Raw genomic sequence first — 16,880 nt, forward strand, 5'->3', positions numbered from 1 at the left:
TCCATTTCTGGTTGGTTTGTACTGCTCGCCCAGATACATGAGTGGGTGAAGTTCACTCCAAGGGGAAAGGCAGAGCATACATAAAGGGAATCAAAATAGTGTACTGAGCTAGAAAACAAGAGCCATCTCTTCAGGGCTGTCCTGGACATATCTGCTCTATTACTGACTATTCTACTGATTATTGCTACAGTTCCAACTCATGGAGATATGGTTAAGAAGATGATTTGTATAATAATGTTTTTGTTAGTCTTAGATTCATTGCCATGGATGACCCATAGCTTAAAATGGGAAACATTTACATGGCATCAGAATTTTTAATTCTTCAAAGTCTGTCGTAATACTTCTGGCAAACAAACAAACAAAAAATGGGGTGGGTAAGAATGGCTCTTTGGTGGACTAAATGTAGCTTCTAAAATAATGCTGTACATTTAAGTTCCCTTCTTTTGAATTTGATAAAATAACGTGATACAGTTATTAGACAAATTGAGTCTGCATCCATCTGCCTCAATAAACAGGGACACAACCTCTTCTGTGTTCTTGTAGTTTTATTATCAGATATTAGGAGTGACCTTAAGAATTAACTGCAATTATTGGCTAATTATTGTGAGACGTTCAGATTCAACTAGGCTGAGACTGAAATAACTGTATTTGGCAGGCATTCCCTAATGTTTAAGTGTACAATATTTAATTACCCCAGCTACAGTTAGCACATTCAGGTACTTAGGGGTGCACTTTGCAGGTGATTCATCCAAGAAGGTCTGTCGGGGTGCAGTTATAAGTAGAATCAGATGTTCCACAGAAACAGTACTTCACATATTTATGCTGGAGACAAGTGGATTATAACATCTACTCTTAACATTTTTAAGACAAATTTTTCTCTCGATGTTTATTTTGTGTCTCAGAACTTGAACATATCAAACATTTTTTGACTATCAATGTTGGTTTACCCATAGTTATATCTGTAGCTCACCTATATGAGTAAATAGGGAGATCCTCAGTAGAGCTGAGAATACAAACCAGGTTACTAAGTTGTCATAGCTGAATGTCAACTCTGTAGACAGTAGGCATATCTGGAATCTAAAGCATTTGCCTCTTTCTTTTATCAGCAACATATAAAAAGGCACTTAAGGCTCTTATTAAAGAAGTATGAATTCACTGCAAGTGAGATGTGATTTTTGAGAGGCAGCCTAGAAACATTCACTCCACTTTCCCAGGTCAGAGGGTCTCAATGCTGGCTGCACAGTAAAATGTGTACCTTGGGTGCTTTAAAACTATCTATGCTCAAGTCCTGCCCAGACCATTTGATTTAGAATTTTTTAAAGACTATATTTATTTACTTTCAGAGAGAGGGGAAGGGGGCAGAAAGAGAAGGAGAGAAACATTGATGTGTAAGAGAAACATGGATTGGTTGCCTTTCACACACCCCCAACTGGGGACCTGGCCTGCAACCCAGGCATGTGCCCTGACCGGGAATTGAACTGGTGACCTCTAGGTTCGCAGGCCTGTGCTCAATCCACTGAGCCACAGCAGCCCAGACTAGAATTTTTTAAAAGGGTTTCCACAGCCCTGAATCTCTATTCTAAAACCTTATTTCTTCAAGTATGGTTCATGGAATAGCACCATTAGCATCCCTTTGGAGATTGTTAGAAACAACCTTGAGCCCTGGCTGGTACTCAATTGGTTAGAGCATCATCCCCGTACCCCAATGTTTCAGGTTTGATCCTTGGTAAGGGCACATTGATTGATGAGAATCAACCAATGAATGCTTAAATAAGTAGAACAAGAAATTAATGTTTCTCTTCCTTCCTCTCCTTTCTCTCTCCCCCTTTTCTTTCTCTCTCAAATCAATTAAAAAAAAAAAAAAAGAAATGACCTTGAGCCCCACTACAGACCTGCTGAATCACAACCTGCATATTAACAAGATTCTCAGGTGATTCTAATGCATTTGAAGGTTTGCAAATCACTTTTTTTTAGAAGGCTCTATCAGCTCTTTGTGTTGTCAGATTATCAAAAGCAGCACACCCTGCTGAAACACCTTCACTGAGCTCAGTTTCATGATTTTCCTGAGGATCGGAACAGTCCATTTGTGTCAGTTATACAATTCTTATCAAAGACACTTTCCCACTGTATACCCAATATTCCTTATGCAAGAACCCATGCAATAAAAGTCCTTTTATGTTTTAATGACAGAAAAATCTCATGTCACTAGGTGAGTTTAGTTACTCCTTTTATATGTTTAAAGTCTATAGACAGTCTAATTCATGAAAGTCTCTAAAAATTATAGGTATTGTTGCCCTGGTTGGGTAGGTCTGTTGGTTGGAGCATCATCCTATACATCAAAAGTTGAGGATTTTATTTCTAGTCAGGGCACATATCTAGGTTGTGCATTTGATACTCGTGACTGGGGCACATATGGGAAGCAACTGATTGATGTTTCTCTCTCTCTCACTTTCATTCTCTCCCTTTCTCTCTCTCCCTCTCCCCCTAAAATCAATAAACATATCCTCAAGTGAAGATTAAAAACTTGTTTAAAATTTAAAAAAAAACACACTAAGTACAGGTGTTCTATATACATTGGCCTGGTGGTGCTTCTACTTCATAAATTAAATCTTTGTGGTGGCCTCCAATTTATGCAATCATTCCAATAATTATGTAAACTACTTCATTTCTTTGGCCATGAATAACGGTCCACAGGGATTTTGAGAGATGGCATCCTTTATCAATCATTGAAACACATCCCCAAGTAACCCTTAGTGGATGCACCTGGAATGGCCTCAACTTACACCTGTGCTTTAGCGTCCATTTCCCTGTCACTCCCCTGCAGCAACCAGTAGTAAGATGTAGGTAGTCATTTTCCAAGTGGGGTCCTGGGACCAGCAGCATCAGCTGGGAACTTGTTAGAAATACAAGTTCTCAGATCACACCGAGCTCTACCTAATCAGAAATCAAGGGCAGGGTTGGCAGCATGTGTTTTAAGGAGCCCTCAGTGATCCTGCAATAAACTGGAATTTGAGAACTACTGGGGGCAGCAGGTGTGAGGTGGGCTCAGAGAATTTTCACTTCCAACAATTTCCCAGGTGAAACTAATCAGAGAACTTTGAAAACCACTGATGAAAAATGGTGTGAGAGAAAGCAGCATAAACATTATTTTATTTAAAGCCATTTTAGAAGTCTTCAGTTCTAAGAATCTTAGTCCATTTAAAAAGAATCACAGAAAATAAAGAGAAAAAAATTTTGTGTTCCTAGAGTCAATGGCTCTTTTGAAGCTGCTGTTTCCCAAGCTCACTTAAGAAATTATACTTTAGGTTTCTAAGGGCTAAGATACTAATACTACATTAATATTATAATTTCAGTAGAGACATTATCTCCTGAATTATCATTTAGCAAATGGAATATGGTGAATAGGGTATGAGATTTCAGGAAAGGGGATGAGTCGGAGTGGAAATGGTTGTAGCCGGGGTCACCTTCCCCTTGGGATATTTTTCCCGGGTTCCTATTTTTCTTGTGAGTGGAGGCAGACACACAGCACAGACTCCCCAAAAGGACTACAAGTCAGCTCTGTCAAACTCAGGAATCTCAGTGCCCAGGGCTCTGCTCTCACAACCCAATCCGGAACCTCTGATCAGGCATCTGTTAGCTCTTGGCAAAACTGGGCTTCCTGTTTTCAAGACATTGTTTTAAAATGGCTCATAAAAGGTTTCTTGGATGTAACTAGTCCTTGCAAAGCAATATTTTGACGATTAAACTATAAATAAATCAGAAACATATGGAATGAATTTCTCTTGGGTTTTTGCAAAACATGCTTTGGACTTTACTCTGTCCAGAATATTTGAAAGATGTTTTCGTGTGTTTGGTGAATCAAACATGGCTTCACTTTTTCCAGTTTCCTTTTTATACTCTGGCAAATTAGGAAGAGGACAAAGATTTCTTAATGTGGTGTTTTTTGTTTTGTTTTGTTTTGTTTGTCTTAGCCTTTGTTCCTAAGTTCCCAGCTCTCTATACAAATGCAGAATTTTCTTCGTCTGAGAGTTTCAGTTGACTAAGTAGATAGTACAGTTGCCAGCTGCATCAGAACTCTCTCTCTTTCTCTCTTTGGTTTCAGAACAGTTCAAGAGGTTTCTTTCTGATTTATAAAGGAAGGGTTTCAAACTTGGGTTATATCAAAGAACAGAGTCTCCCTTGTAGGCGAACTCTTTCCCACTTACCTACAGAGATTAAGCTAACGTCTATTGCACTTTCTAGCATTTGAACTCTGTGGGCAGAGGTGTTTCGATGGACTATCATGGCTCTGGAGCGCATTTCTGGCTTCTGTGTGGCCAGAAAGAATGCTCACCCTCTGGACACCTTGGAGGGGTGTTTTAGAAAGAAAGCAGGAGCCCAAGATTCTGATATAGGAGGTTTTTCCTATAACATATCGTTAACATATTTTTGAATATAATAAGCAGCTCTGGCACTTTTTTGACAAAACTCCCTTTGTCCCCAGGCACAGTACTACTAGGAGTGCTGCGGGACTAGCCCTAAGTGTCAGGGGCCTATTTATTTTCTTAACTTGTCTGGGAAATAGGCAAGTAAGTCTCAGCAATACACATTTGGGAAACTCAAAGAGAAACTTCATCTCTTTAAAATATACTTCAAAGATACTTGAAAAAGATACTTGATGTCAAATAAAAAGCAAAATGAAGACCAAGTCTTTTTATGCCTGGTGATCCAAATCAAGTATACAAATAGCATAGTCATACTTTTCTCTATTAATAAGTGTCTGTTCACAGCTGTATTAATGTGAAATACAAGGGTGATGAGGAGAACAATTCCTTTAAGCAACATGTATTAGATTCTAGAAAACTTTGAAATGTTTAACCTTTGTTATTAAACAGTACAGCATAACACAACACATCACAGCGATTTCTGCAGCTAGCAAATAATTTTAACCACCCCCCTTTGCCACTTCGAAAACAAGATAGAACAAAATGAAACAAAAAACCCATAGCCTAGGAGAAAAGAGCAACATTCCTGTGGGCGTGAAGAATTTAAACAAAAACATACAGGTAGGGAAATACATGGTGTAAGGAGAGAACAAGATCGGGGATCACCACAGTTGATGCTTCCCTTCCTCCAAGATCTCAAACCCCCACATTTCTCTGATTATAACCTCCACGGTCACTCTACCTGAGTTTAAATTTCTTGTTCTGTTATTTATAAGTAGGGTCTCCATGAACAACCCTATCTCATAGGGTTGATGTGAGGATTAAATGAGATTATTTAGCAAGAGCCTCTCAACAAAACCTGGAATACAGTGAGTGCTCAAAAAATAACAGCTGGCATTTCTGTCCTCTAGTCCCAGTGCATATCCCTGTTGAACTTGTCCTTATGCTCCCAGCAAACTTCCCGATTCCAACAGTTTATCACCTTCCTCTATACTATTTCACAGTCCTCTTGGACCCCTTCCTCCTCTCTGTCCTCAGAGGCCAAGTCCTGTTGATTCAACTTCCTAAACCCCTTAGAGCTTACCACCTCTTGCCTATTCTTCATTGCTCTCACCTGCTCCAGGCCCTTGTTCTGTCATTACAGACACACTGTGTCATTGCAGACGGTACAACATTCCAGGCTGGCAGGCTGGGTTTAGGCTTGTTGTGTAGCCTTGGGCAAGGTCCTTATCTCTCCCAGCCTTAGTTTACCTCACTGTGAAAGGGAACGACTAGGGTATTCTCCATTTTCACAGCTGCCCTGTTCTATAAAGTCACTGTGAACTGAATTAGTAAACACCGAACCATTCATTGCTCCTATGGGAATATATGGTTAGGTTCTTGTAAATCCCTGGTTATAATGTTTTCATCAACTGATCAATTTATACCTTGTCTTATGTGTGTTTCTGCTTAAAGACACCTTATTTAGTGTATATGATTGATTCATTAACCTTGAACTCACAGCCAACATTGCTTTAATTAACTCATGCCTGAATGAAGCTTATCTCACATGTATTTTCTCCATAAAGCATATCATAGTTTTCCTGTGCTGGGGAACACTAGTAGCAATTCAGCAATACAGCTGGGGAGGATTTTAAAAAGAAAAATCACCAACAAAAAGCAAAAAATATGATATATATATAGTATGAGAAAAATCGAGTGCAAAATATGTACTCGTTTACAGTATGAGAGCTCAAACAAGAGGCAAGTCTTTTCTGGTGGCAAATCATGAACCTCCAAATCAGGGCAAAATAATACAGTCCCTGACATATTGCAAATTATGTCACAGTTTTTTTTTTCCAAAGCCTCTTTCTAATAACCCAAACAAGAGCATTGACCCTTGAGGAGAACATTGTGTCCAAATAGCTTGAAGTTTGGGCAAACTAGTTTAGCCCAATAACTCATTACACCCCCTGCCTCTGAAATGGGTCCTCGTCTAAGGGGAAAACTGTCTGCTGATAATGGAGTGTGTTCTTCTTTATGATGAAACCGCACCAGAAGAAGGATCAGGAGGTACGATCATGAGGCCTGGGGAACTGATTCTTTCCTCTGTTCATTGAAGGCATACCTTATTTTTCATAAAAAAGGGCATGGCAGGGTATTTTAAAGTTAGTGTATGTGTGCTTCTTTGCTTGTTCCTCCTAATATAATTATTATTTTTTTACCACCATCAGTTATTTTAAAAAGAAAATCAAGGTACCTATCTTTGCTTGCATGAGATCCCCATTTTTCCTGTTTGGACCAAGCATCCTGACTGCAAACCGGAAGCTGGGATGTCCTCTACCAGGGTGTGCAAATGGTCTACCTAAAGGTATAACTGCAAGCGGGGAGGGGAACGGTGAAGGCAGTGAGCACACTCACCCTTACCAGTGTGCACCTGCAGATCACCTGCTCCCCCCATTACCACTTTCTCTTTCATGTCTTTTCATGTCTGTGAATTTAGTGTACGTGTCGGTTCCCCTCCACTTCCCATATTTGTGGGGACATCTCAGCCATGAGCTGGGCCTCATATCTCTTTCTCTGAAATCAAAGATCTGAAATTTAGAAAGCGATATGTAAACATCACTTACCAATCATCTTCCTCCCTTCTCACACATTTTGTTTCAGGAATAAATGAATGTGTGTGCTCATGTGTGTACATGTGTATGTATTTCAGGTAACCATGTCACTGAATACCACTGTTCATACTGCATGAGGACAGGAAGATTTGGGGACGGTCTGAAGAAATGGTGGAAAGTACGTATAATCACACCAAACATGGAGGGAACCCATACAATAGGCTCGATCCTCCACTTCCTTTAAGAGACAGAATATTGAAAGGAAGTGGGAAATAGGCTAATGAAATGCCATAGCCTTTTTGACCTCCAAACCATGTTAATTAAATCCATCCTCCCAGAACAGCCGTCACCAGGGAGATGCAACCTTGCTAAGGTCAGTCTGGTAATTCTTTGACAGAACACCCAGGTAAAAGTCAAAAAGAAATAAGTTCCTCACTTCCCTCTTAGTTGAAATATGCCAGGAAGCCAAGCTTCTCTTGAGTCTTGGGCCAGGTCTACCAGGCTACCTTCAAGGGTGTCTCCCCATGGCAATTTGGCAATATCATTTTTCTTTCCAGACCTAATAAATTGCTAAAACAAGAATATACCTTTTAATGAGGTTTCTTAATAGATAGAGGTTATATGCTGAATTGTGCTTTCTGAAAATTCTTATGTTGAAGCCCCGACCCCCAGTCTCTTAAAATGTGACTGTATTTAAAGATAGGGCCTATAAGAAGGTCATCAAAATTAACTGAGGTCATGTGAGTGTGGTCTTAATCCAAGAAGTCTGGTGTCTTTCTAAGAAGAGAAAGGGACACCAGGGATGTACACACACAGAGAAAAGAGCACGTGAGGATATTGCGAGAAGGTGGCCATCTGTTAGCCGACGAAAGGGACCCTCTGGGGAAACAACTCTGCAGACACCTTGATCATGGACTTTCAGACTCCATAGCCGTGAGAAGAATTTCTGCTCTTTAAGCCCCCCAGCTCATGGTGTTTTGTTATGGCAGCCCTAGCAATTCAATACAATAGGTATTGGTTATTCATTAGCTACGGCTTATCCTAAGTGATTTTCCTCCCTATTAGTAAGAAGAAAATCCTGTTTCTTAGTAATACACACAAGCTTTCTTGCTTTTTTGGAGTCAATTTCCTTTAATTCTATATGGTTATTAATACCTGTTTGATAGTTCCAGGTGGAGATCCTGTTCCCCACATGGTTGAGGAGAAATACCTAAGGTCCTTGTCATCCCTTCAGTTTTGACACAGTGTTTCATTTGTTCCTTTCAGCAATCCTGGGAGTAGGGCGAGAATTATTTCTATCACTTTATAAATGAGGAAATGGATTCAGCTGAATGATTTACCCGGGGAATAGCACTGAACTTATAGCCAAGACTTTCATTTCCACTCTCTCTGCTATTTCTCCATTCCTTCCTTTTTCTTTCTCCTTAGCTTTATCATACATATTTCCAAGTTTAGGGTGTTTTTGCATTTCAAAATTTGCTTCTTCATTTTCAAATTGTGTGTCTTATTTTTTTTCTATAATTCTGAGGGGTTTTTTTTTTTCCTGTTTCTCTTAATTTTAGACTCTGGTGTTGTCTTTGTGGTGGGTTTCTTAGAAGAAGACTCTACACTATTTGCTACTCTGTCATTTGATGACTAGCCCCAGGGAGGACTTTTGATTCTGTTAGTTTCCTTGATAAGCCTAGACTCTACCTGGAAGACTTTTAATGAAATCCCTTCTTTTAGCCCCTGCTCTGTAACTGGATTCTGCATTTTACAGGAAGCTGCATACCCATGTAATGTAAAAGTAAAGGCCTTTTGACATTTTTGCACTTTAGATTAATTATATGACTGTCTTCAACTTTGTAGTACAGCAGGTCCTCAAATAACATTATTTAGTTTAACATTGTTTCAGAATAGCATTGATGAGATACTTAGGAACTTGACTCTTGTTTATTTCATCTAGCCTATGGTAAAACTGGCTTTGTTATATGTTGTTTTACACCAAGTCACAGAATCTATTGATCATATAAAGCGAGGACTTACTCTCTGTGGTCTGGAGTTTGCTCTATGGGAGGCATGAAATCCCCGTGTTAGCAGACTACAAGGAGAAAATAAAAATGCAGTTCTTAGGGGGCTAGACAAGGGTAGCAGATACTGTGTTGTCCTAGTGGAAGCTTGGAACTGGGCATCATGATCACGCTCACCTATCTGCATGAGCTGGCCAAGTGGGTAAACAAACACCTATAGCCTGAGCCCAGCAGATTCAGAGCCACAACTTTTAGCAGGGTGGAAGTAGGAAAAACCAAGCCTGCCAAAAGAAGACTACATCCATGGGAAGGTGTTTGAGGCTTTCGGGAGACAAAGGCTACTCTGCTTTTGTTGGGCCAACCCTGGTGTAGTTCCCCAGCAGGGTCATCAGGAGCAGTGTGATCCAGGGGTGAGGGGGCAGAGAGTCTGTAGACAAGTATTCCCCAAACTGCTGCTGCCACTGATGTCTGTGAGGCTTAAACCAGTTCAATGACCTCTTCTGTCCAAAATATAGGGACAATGATTTCTCCTCATAAAGAATAATAGAGATGCTCATGACTTAATTTCAGAACATTTTGAGGATCAGCAACATGGATCTGAATTTGTGCAGCATATTCTTTACCTTCTGGTAGAGTAAAAGGAAAAAAATGACCCGTTTTTCAAGTATTTTGTGGTCACTAGGTCCCATAAATAATAATAATAGCAGGTATATTTATTAGGTCCTAATTATACCAGACACTATACTACATGCTGTTCTAGTCATACATTATTTTATTTACTTCCTATACAATCTATGATGTTAGTACTCTTACTATCCAATTTTACAGATAAAGAAACTGAACCTCAGAAAAGTCAGGAAACTTGCCTCCAGTGTCACTCACTGAATAAGAAGAAGAATAGAAATGCAAACTCAAGTCAACTGAATACAAAATTTGTGCTTCTAACCAAAGTATCTATATTTCTACGACGACTGGATTTTTACAAGTTGTCTTATTTCACATCTGCTGACCAGTTGTCCCATAAACTATTGAACTACCCCAGAAATGGACATCCAAACAACTGCATTTTCTAAGACTGTCCCTCACACGGAAAGTAACGCAAGAATCCTTTGTAAAGTCACAAATCCCTGTTCTTGGACAGGACAATGTGGGCAGCACGATTTAGGCTGATTACCAAATTTCAGAGAATGAGAGTACAAGGTAGTGCACTCCAAACGATTCAGAGCATCTGTTATCTTCTGTGATTTAGAAGGCACTGATAGATCTCGTAGTGTATGGTGGTCACTCTTACGAATCCCAGACCTCATTACATTACTGAAGTGCAGAAGTGCAAATTTCCAGTGAGTCTCAACTGATGGACATGTGGATAAAAGGGATTCATTGTGCTGATATTAATTATTTAGGCAGTACATTCTGAAGGATTTTATGGTCTGCAAAGGGGGCTCCCTAAACTGTTCTTTAATGTTTTGAAAATTTATAATATCATACTATCTATATATTTCAAATGTGGGCTTTAAGTAGAAACCTTATTATGCTATGCCTTGTGGCTTTGTGGTCTTTGTTTAGTTTTGTTTGTTGAGCTTCAGAAAGGATGGGGGTAACGAGGTAACAGGAGAGTTTTCAATTTCCACATGTGGTCCAGGATCTCTAAGACAAGAACCACTGATTCAAGACCATTTTTATTCTAATATCCAAATATCTTCCTACAGTGACAACTGTACCACTCTATGCAGTTGTTTATATTTGACATATCGAACTCTCATAATTTGCTCCAAATGGAAGTAATGCAGGGAAGGAGTGGGGGGCAGCAAACACTTGACTCTCTCTTTTTAGGCCTATTCCTAACATCACCATATTTTGTTTAGAGCACCTCATGTGGCCAAAAAAGAGTAGCAACTAAAATAAACTCTTCAAACTCAAGCCTAGCTTATTTCTCAGGTTCCCTAGGAGTCTGGGGTGGGGGGAGAGGGAAACAAATCCCTCGTATCATTCCTTATTCATGCCCAGTGAGCTGTTATCAGCTCCCATAGTGATTTTTAGCTCCATGCTGAATTTTATCCTAAAATGCCACAGCCCGAGATGGAGTTCCACCAAATCTATTCCTTTATGTAATCCTTTCATTCTTCCAGTTATCTTTCTTTATTTTTTTATCGTCAACTTTTTTCCGTGCCCACCTCCCCAAAGATATCAATTGCTGATTTGAGTTTTCCTTTCCTAGCTCTTTAAGTTAGAAACTTCCTGAGGTTCTTAAGCTACCTGCCTCAGCGGGTGTCCAGGACTCCCAGCAAGTCTCCATTGTGGTGAGATTTGCAAGTGAATTTCCCTGATGTGAAAAACATCACCATTTCCCAATCCACCTCCTCCCACTTCCAGGCATCTACACTGGCACCAGTGAATTCCAACACATCCCAGGAACCTATCCGAGGACTGCAAAAACAAATCGGCTAATATTGGCAACTCCACAAAGGGAAAATTCCCTAGACTGAAAAAAACATAAAACCAATACAAAATCCAATTAACAAACGCACAAAAAGCAATAAAATTATTTAGGTCTCAAATGCCTACCTTACAGATTTCCCAAAGCTCTTTGCTCACGCGCGGAGCCTCTTCCCTAGCTCTGTTTTCTGGCTCTCCAAAAACTGCTTTCTTAGACCGAGCAACAGTCTCCTCAAGTGTGGGCTCTGAAATACACATGCTACACACGCCCATACAGCCTTCGGTGCCAGGCGGCCCCTGCGCCTCCCTTCCTGCCCCGGCCAGCACGTGCCAATTCCCTAACTGCTGCCAGCTCCTAGCCGGGGTGGAGTGGGGCAAGGAAGGGGGTCAACAACTCATCATGGATTGCGTGGCCACCCATCTAGGCAGGAAGGGTCCATCTTTCCCCTTCCCTAATCTGAAGCCCCCTTCCCAGATGGTTTCTCCAGGCTCATTCAGATCCCAGCGCAAGTTGGCAGGCTCCTGCGGGCCTTCCCTGCACGCACCCCGACCACTCCGAGGTAGCTGCCCCCAGTCTGGGAAACACGGATGGGTCCCTGCTTACCTTCACAAAGCCTCAGTTCTTAAAAGCCTGGCTGGAGTCTCCAAGGAGTCATGCGTTTTACCCGACCTTGGAGGCAATCGGTTTCAGAAGCAGGGAACATTTTCAAAATGAAACAGAAAGTAAGCCGATGATCCAAACCAGACCCCCTGACCTGCTCTTGGCCCTCCGCAGCCTCTGCAAGTCCTCAGACTCTTCGGAGTCAGCCAACCCGCCCTCCCAGCTGTTCCAGCCTGGAGAGAAGTCAGAGGAAACTGCAGCTTGGAAGTACCTAACTCAAGGCCTGGGTTGCTTTTTCTTTTCTTTGCTTTCGTTCGTTCTTTCTTTAATTCCTTTTTTTTTTTTTTTTTTTGGAGTATTTGTTGAGCTTTTTAACATGCAGTTTGTCTCCTTCTGCAGGGAATTACTCAGTGAGCCTGTCACCTGACTCACAGCAGCTCCATTATATAATTCAAACTGTGCTATTTGAGTTCTGATCAGAAAGCCACACTCCCCTCTTCTCTTCCCCACCAACCTTCCCCTCTGCTCCAGTGGAGGGAGAGGCAGAAAGGGAGACACCCAAAAAACAACAACAACAAATCAAAACAACAATGACAATTAACCTTTCTTGAAACTTGGCGGAGAGGTGTTGAATTTTTGCAGTGTATTTTTATTTCCCTTCCATTTGATCCTCTTTGGGTTGAGGACCTCCTAAACCCAGTGCTGAGTTAGCAGAGATTTCTCAAGATGTAACATCTTGTGATGTAACTGTAGCAGTTTCTTGATTTTCTTTGAAGGCGGCTGTCCATAGGTCAGGTAAATCACTGAGTAAATTTTCAAATTATGGTGGACATCATCAGTTGAAAAGCCTTACATTGATTTATAATACATGTGCCAACAAAATCTAACACATAGGCTGTTTACTACTTTTGCCACACATCTAAGTACTGTGAAATTCAAGAGGGGTCGCTTGGGTCGAGGGGTCTGTAGCCAGCCTCTCTATTCTGACCTTGATCCCCATTAACCCTCTCCAACTGCCTCAAGCAAGCATAACATCCAATTCAAAACTGCATACCTGCTTTGCAAAAACCTCTTAAAGGCCAAGCCCCCAGCCCCTAATTTAACCACAGTGAAATCCCTAAGACCAATCCATGGGGATATTTTGAAGCCACCACTGTCTTGGGGGAAGGGAATAAGAATCACTTTAGTTTTTCCCAGTTTCACTGTCTTAGCTTCTGTCACCTGTGTCCAAATGATACATATAGAGGGGCAAGCATGTCCAAACAGAATTGACCCATGAGTGACATGCCCTTGCAGAAACTTAGGTGGCATAAATGGGCATCACAAAATACAAAATACTTTGTTAATAGTTGATTATGTATTGAAATATTTTGGATAGATTGGGTTAAGTAGAATACACTACCAAAATTAATTTCACCAGAATTTTTTCCTTTTTTAATGTAACTATCAGAAAACTTAAAATTATATGTATGGCTCATATTAAATTTCTATTGGTCTAGGAATTTAAAGCATCATGAAACATGAGGATCGACATAAAATATTCCAGCCTGGTCACTTTTCCATGTCAGAGCTGGGATGAACTGTATGCAGAGGGGCTCTGGGCTCCCATTCTCCCAGCCAGTGGATCCTTGTGGCTGAATATGGGAAGTATCAAAAAAGACTGTTAAAGTCTGTGGGAACAAACGCTAATATCGATCAACCTTCTTGTGGTTTTACCCAGCCTGACCTCCTTTCTTCAGCATTCTCTGTCCCCATATCAACCAAGGGAAACCACCTGATCTTCCTGCCCGTCTCCAACCTTATAAATAATATTTGGTGCCATTACTACATTAAACCATGTGACATTAGGCTGATGTGGTGCCCTAAGAATAACTTTCAAAATACTTTGTAACTACCCACATATCCCCCTGAAGGGATATGAGATAGTTACTATTCTCTTTATACCAACCCAAGGAAGCCAGTGACACTGGCAAACATTAGAAATCAGGTCTCCTACTCTCAGTGCCCTGCTTTGCAAAGGAAGACCCAGATGCACATAAAAAAAAATTATAAACATGTAAACCTGACAGGATGATGGCTGTTTATGCCTTTCCCTCCAGGTGTAGTAAATACAGTGTGGCGTAGCAGTTGCTATGGCAACTACTTTCTTAATGAAATAAAAATAGTAGAAGATATTAGAAAACATCAGGTGTTGAGACCTTCCTTAGTAATAGGAAGAAAAACAACAATACAAAATATAACCTTGGCCTATTTAAAGTCATCAGATATTAACATTGTAAAACTTGAATTTCCTAGACCAATAGAAATATAATGTGAGCCATACATATAATTTTAAGTTTTCTGATAGTTACATTAAAAAAAGGGAAAAAAGGAAAAAGGAAATTAATTTTGGTAGTGTATTCTATTAACCCAATCTATCAAAAATATTTTGATACGTAATCAATGCAAAAATTATTAACAAAGTATTTTGTATTATTTTCTTTTTTGTATTATTTTCTTTATTCTAAATCTCTGAAATTTACACTTATATCACATCTCAATTAGGAGTAGCTACATTTCATGTACTCAATGGCCTTATGTGGCTAGTGACTACCATATTAGATGGCCCAGCCCCAGACTATATTTGGTCATTTTTGGTTTGGAAATTTTTCTTTGAGTATATTTGCCTATCTCTACTTGAAAGTTTTAGAAAAATAAGTTTCATTCATTTGATTCTAGCCTTCTGGCATAATTCAAGTGGCACTTTCTTGAATGGAGCAAGAAAATATCAAATAAGCTTAGAATGGAAATGGTACCAAGGATCCAGCTCCTTTCATGCCACCAAAGAATTATGAGGATTCAAAATAAATCTCTGGTGTACAGCAAATTCCTTCCTTGGGTTGCCCCAGTCACCGAAGGCAGGGACCTCAGAGACAAGCTTGGTTGTAATTCTGCACACCCTCTCTCTGCCCTCCCCTTGCAGTTCACCTAACAGACCAATAAGTCTTCTCAAGTCTACCTGTCACCTTTTCTCAAGACCCAGGGCCTCTGCTACAGCCCACATGATCCCAAGAACCCTTGTTGGGGCTCCCGGATTCCACTGTCTACCCATGCAAGTTCACTCTCTAGCCAGGCTTCATCGTGAGCATGCATTGAAAGCAGACATTTAATTAAGTAGCTTTGCAGCTTAAAGCCTCTAATAGCAAAGTGCTGACTTTCAAATAAAACCCTTTGCCATGATCCGCTAGGCATACTCTGGCGTGATCCACCAGGCAATCCTGAGCAGGCCTCTGGGCAACTTTCTGCCCCATCTTCTGGCTACACATTTTAAAAATTTTACCCTGATCTTCATGCTTGACTGCGACGTAATTTCCATGACATCATGCCTTTGTTTAAAAGTCTGTTTCCTCTTGCCTGGAATGTCCTTCCTTAAAATGCCTACCCTTCACCGAACAGTGAAATCCTTCCTAGCCGGAACATTTACTGTAGCTCACAATCAAAATCAACAGTCCTCTCATCTGTTATCACACCACTTTTATAAATTGAATTATAACATTTATCATTTTCTATTATAATTATATGATATTCTAGACAAGAACTTCCTCAAGAACAGGAACCTCATACCATTTGCCTTTGAATTCACTTTGGGAAATAGTATGGTCTCAATAAATGTCTGAGGAATTCCAATACTCTTTCATTTCCATTTCTTTTTCTTCCAATTGTCTAACCACTTGGTACATCATTACCATCATCACTGTCACCATCGTTGCACAGTAGCCAATGTCTATTAGCACTACTCTGTGCCAGATACTGTGCTAAACATTTTACTTACATTTCACTGAATTCCAACAGCAAATCTGCAAGTTAAGGAACTTACAATATCCTTAGAGTTTAATAGCTGTGGCATCTTTAATACTGTTTCCTTCTTTCTTTTTTAATTTAAATTTTGTTTTTCAATTACAGTTTACATTCAATATTATTTTCTATTAGTGTCAGGGGTACAGCATAGTGGTCAAACAACCATATACTTTACAAGTGTTCCTGCCATATTGCCAGTACCATTTCTTTCTTTCCACAAGTGTTGCTGTGTTTTAAAGTCATTCTTATGATGCCTATTATGACAAGCTGAGATGTAGTTATTATGCCTACAAAGAGTGCAGAATGTCATACTTGTTTGTTAAGTCATTTGTTAACAGACTCATGCATGTGTCTTTGTTTTATAGTTTTAGTGACTTCCTCTCTTTAACACTTCTCAGTGGTCTGGGATAACAGAAAACTTAATAGTATTTTGTGCAGAGGAAGAGTATGGTGGCTTTGAAGAAGGGCAAGAGAAACCTTGCTTCACGAACATCGCAGGATGTGACATTTAGTTTTGCTGCTCAGTCGTTTTTCGCTCTTCAGTTGTTTCCACATAACTCAGTTCAGCAGCACTTTAAAAAGTAGAGCGACCAACACCCAATGCTGGCGAGGATGCGGAGCCGCAGGAACTTGCATTCATTGCTGATGGGACTGCAAGGTGGTGCAGCCACTTTAGACGACAGTTTGGTAATTTCTTAAAAAACTGAAAATACTTTTGCCATACAATCTTGCAGTTATACTCTTTGGTATTTACCCGAATGAACAGAAAATTTATGTCTGCGCAGAAATCGGCACATGGACAAATAAACTGTGGTACATCCCTACAAAGGAATATTACTCTGTGCTAAAAGAAATGAGCTATGAAGCCATGAAAAGACATGGAGGAAACTTAAATGTCTATTACTAAGTGAAAGAAGCTGATGGGAAAAGTTTCCATACTGTATGATTCAAAATATATGACATTCTGTAAAAGATA

At 40.1% G+C, this 16,880-nt stretch overlaps 1 protein-coding gene across 3 annotated transcripts in view; it reads right to left on the reverse strand.

Moving 5' to 3' along the window:
* PHACTR1 (phosphatase and actin regulator 1) overlaps positions 1 to 16,880 on the reverse strand; it is a 514,659-nt gene that overhangs the window by 284,480 nt on the left and 213,299 nt on the right. The window contains exon 1 of one of the 3 annotated variants that reach the window (XM_054591892.1): positions 12,071 to 12,118. The exons of 1 other annotated variant lie outside the window; for it this stretch is intronic. The gene's annotated coding sequence lies outside the window, so the exon portion shown is untranslated. Of the gene's footprint in view, positions 1 to 11,595; positions 11,626 to 12,070; positions 12,119 to 16,880 lie in introns of those variants that run through there. One more of the 3 variants, XM_054591891.1, reaches the window with a different exon arrangement.

The sequence above is a fragment of the Pteronotus mesoamericanus genome, unplaced genomic scaffold, assembly GCF_021234165.1.
Source record: "Pteronotus mesoamericanus isolate MK-2021 breed Mesoamerican mustached bat unplaced genomic scaffold, CSHL_Meso_final scaffold_31, whole genome shotgun sequence".
Lineage (NCBI taxonomy): Eukaryota > Metazoa > Chordata > Mammalia > Chiroptera > Mormoopidae > Pteronotus > Pteronotus mesoamericanus.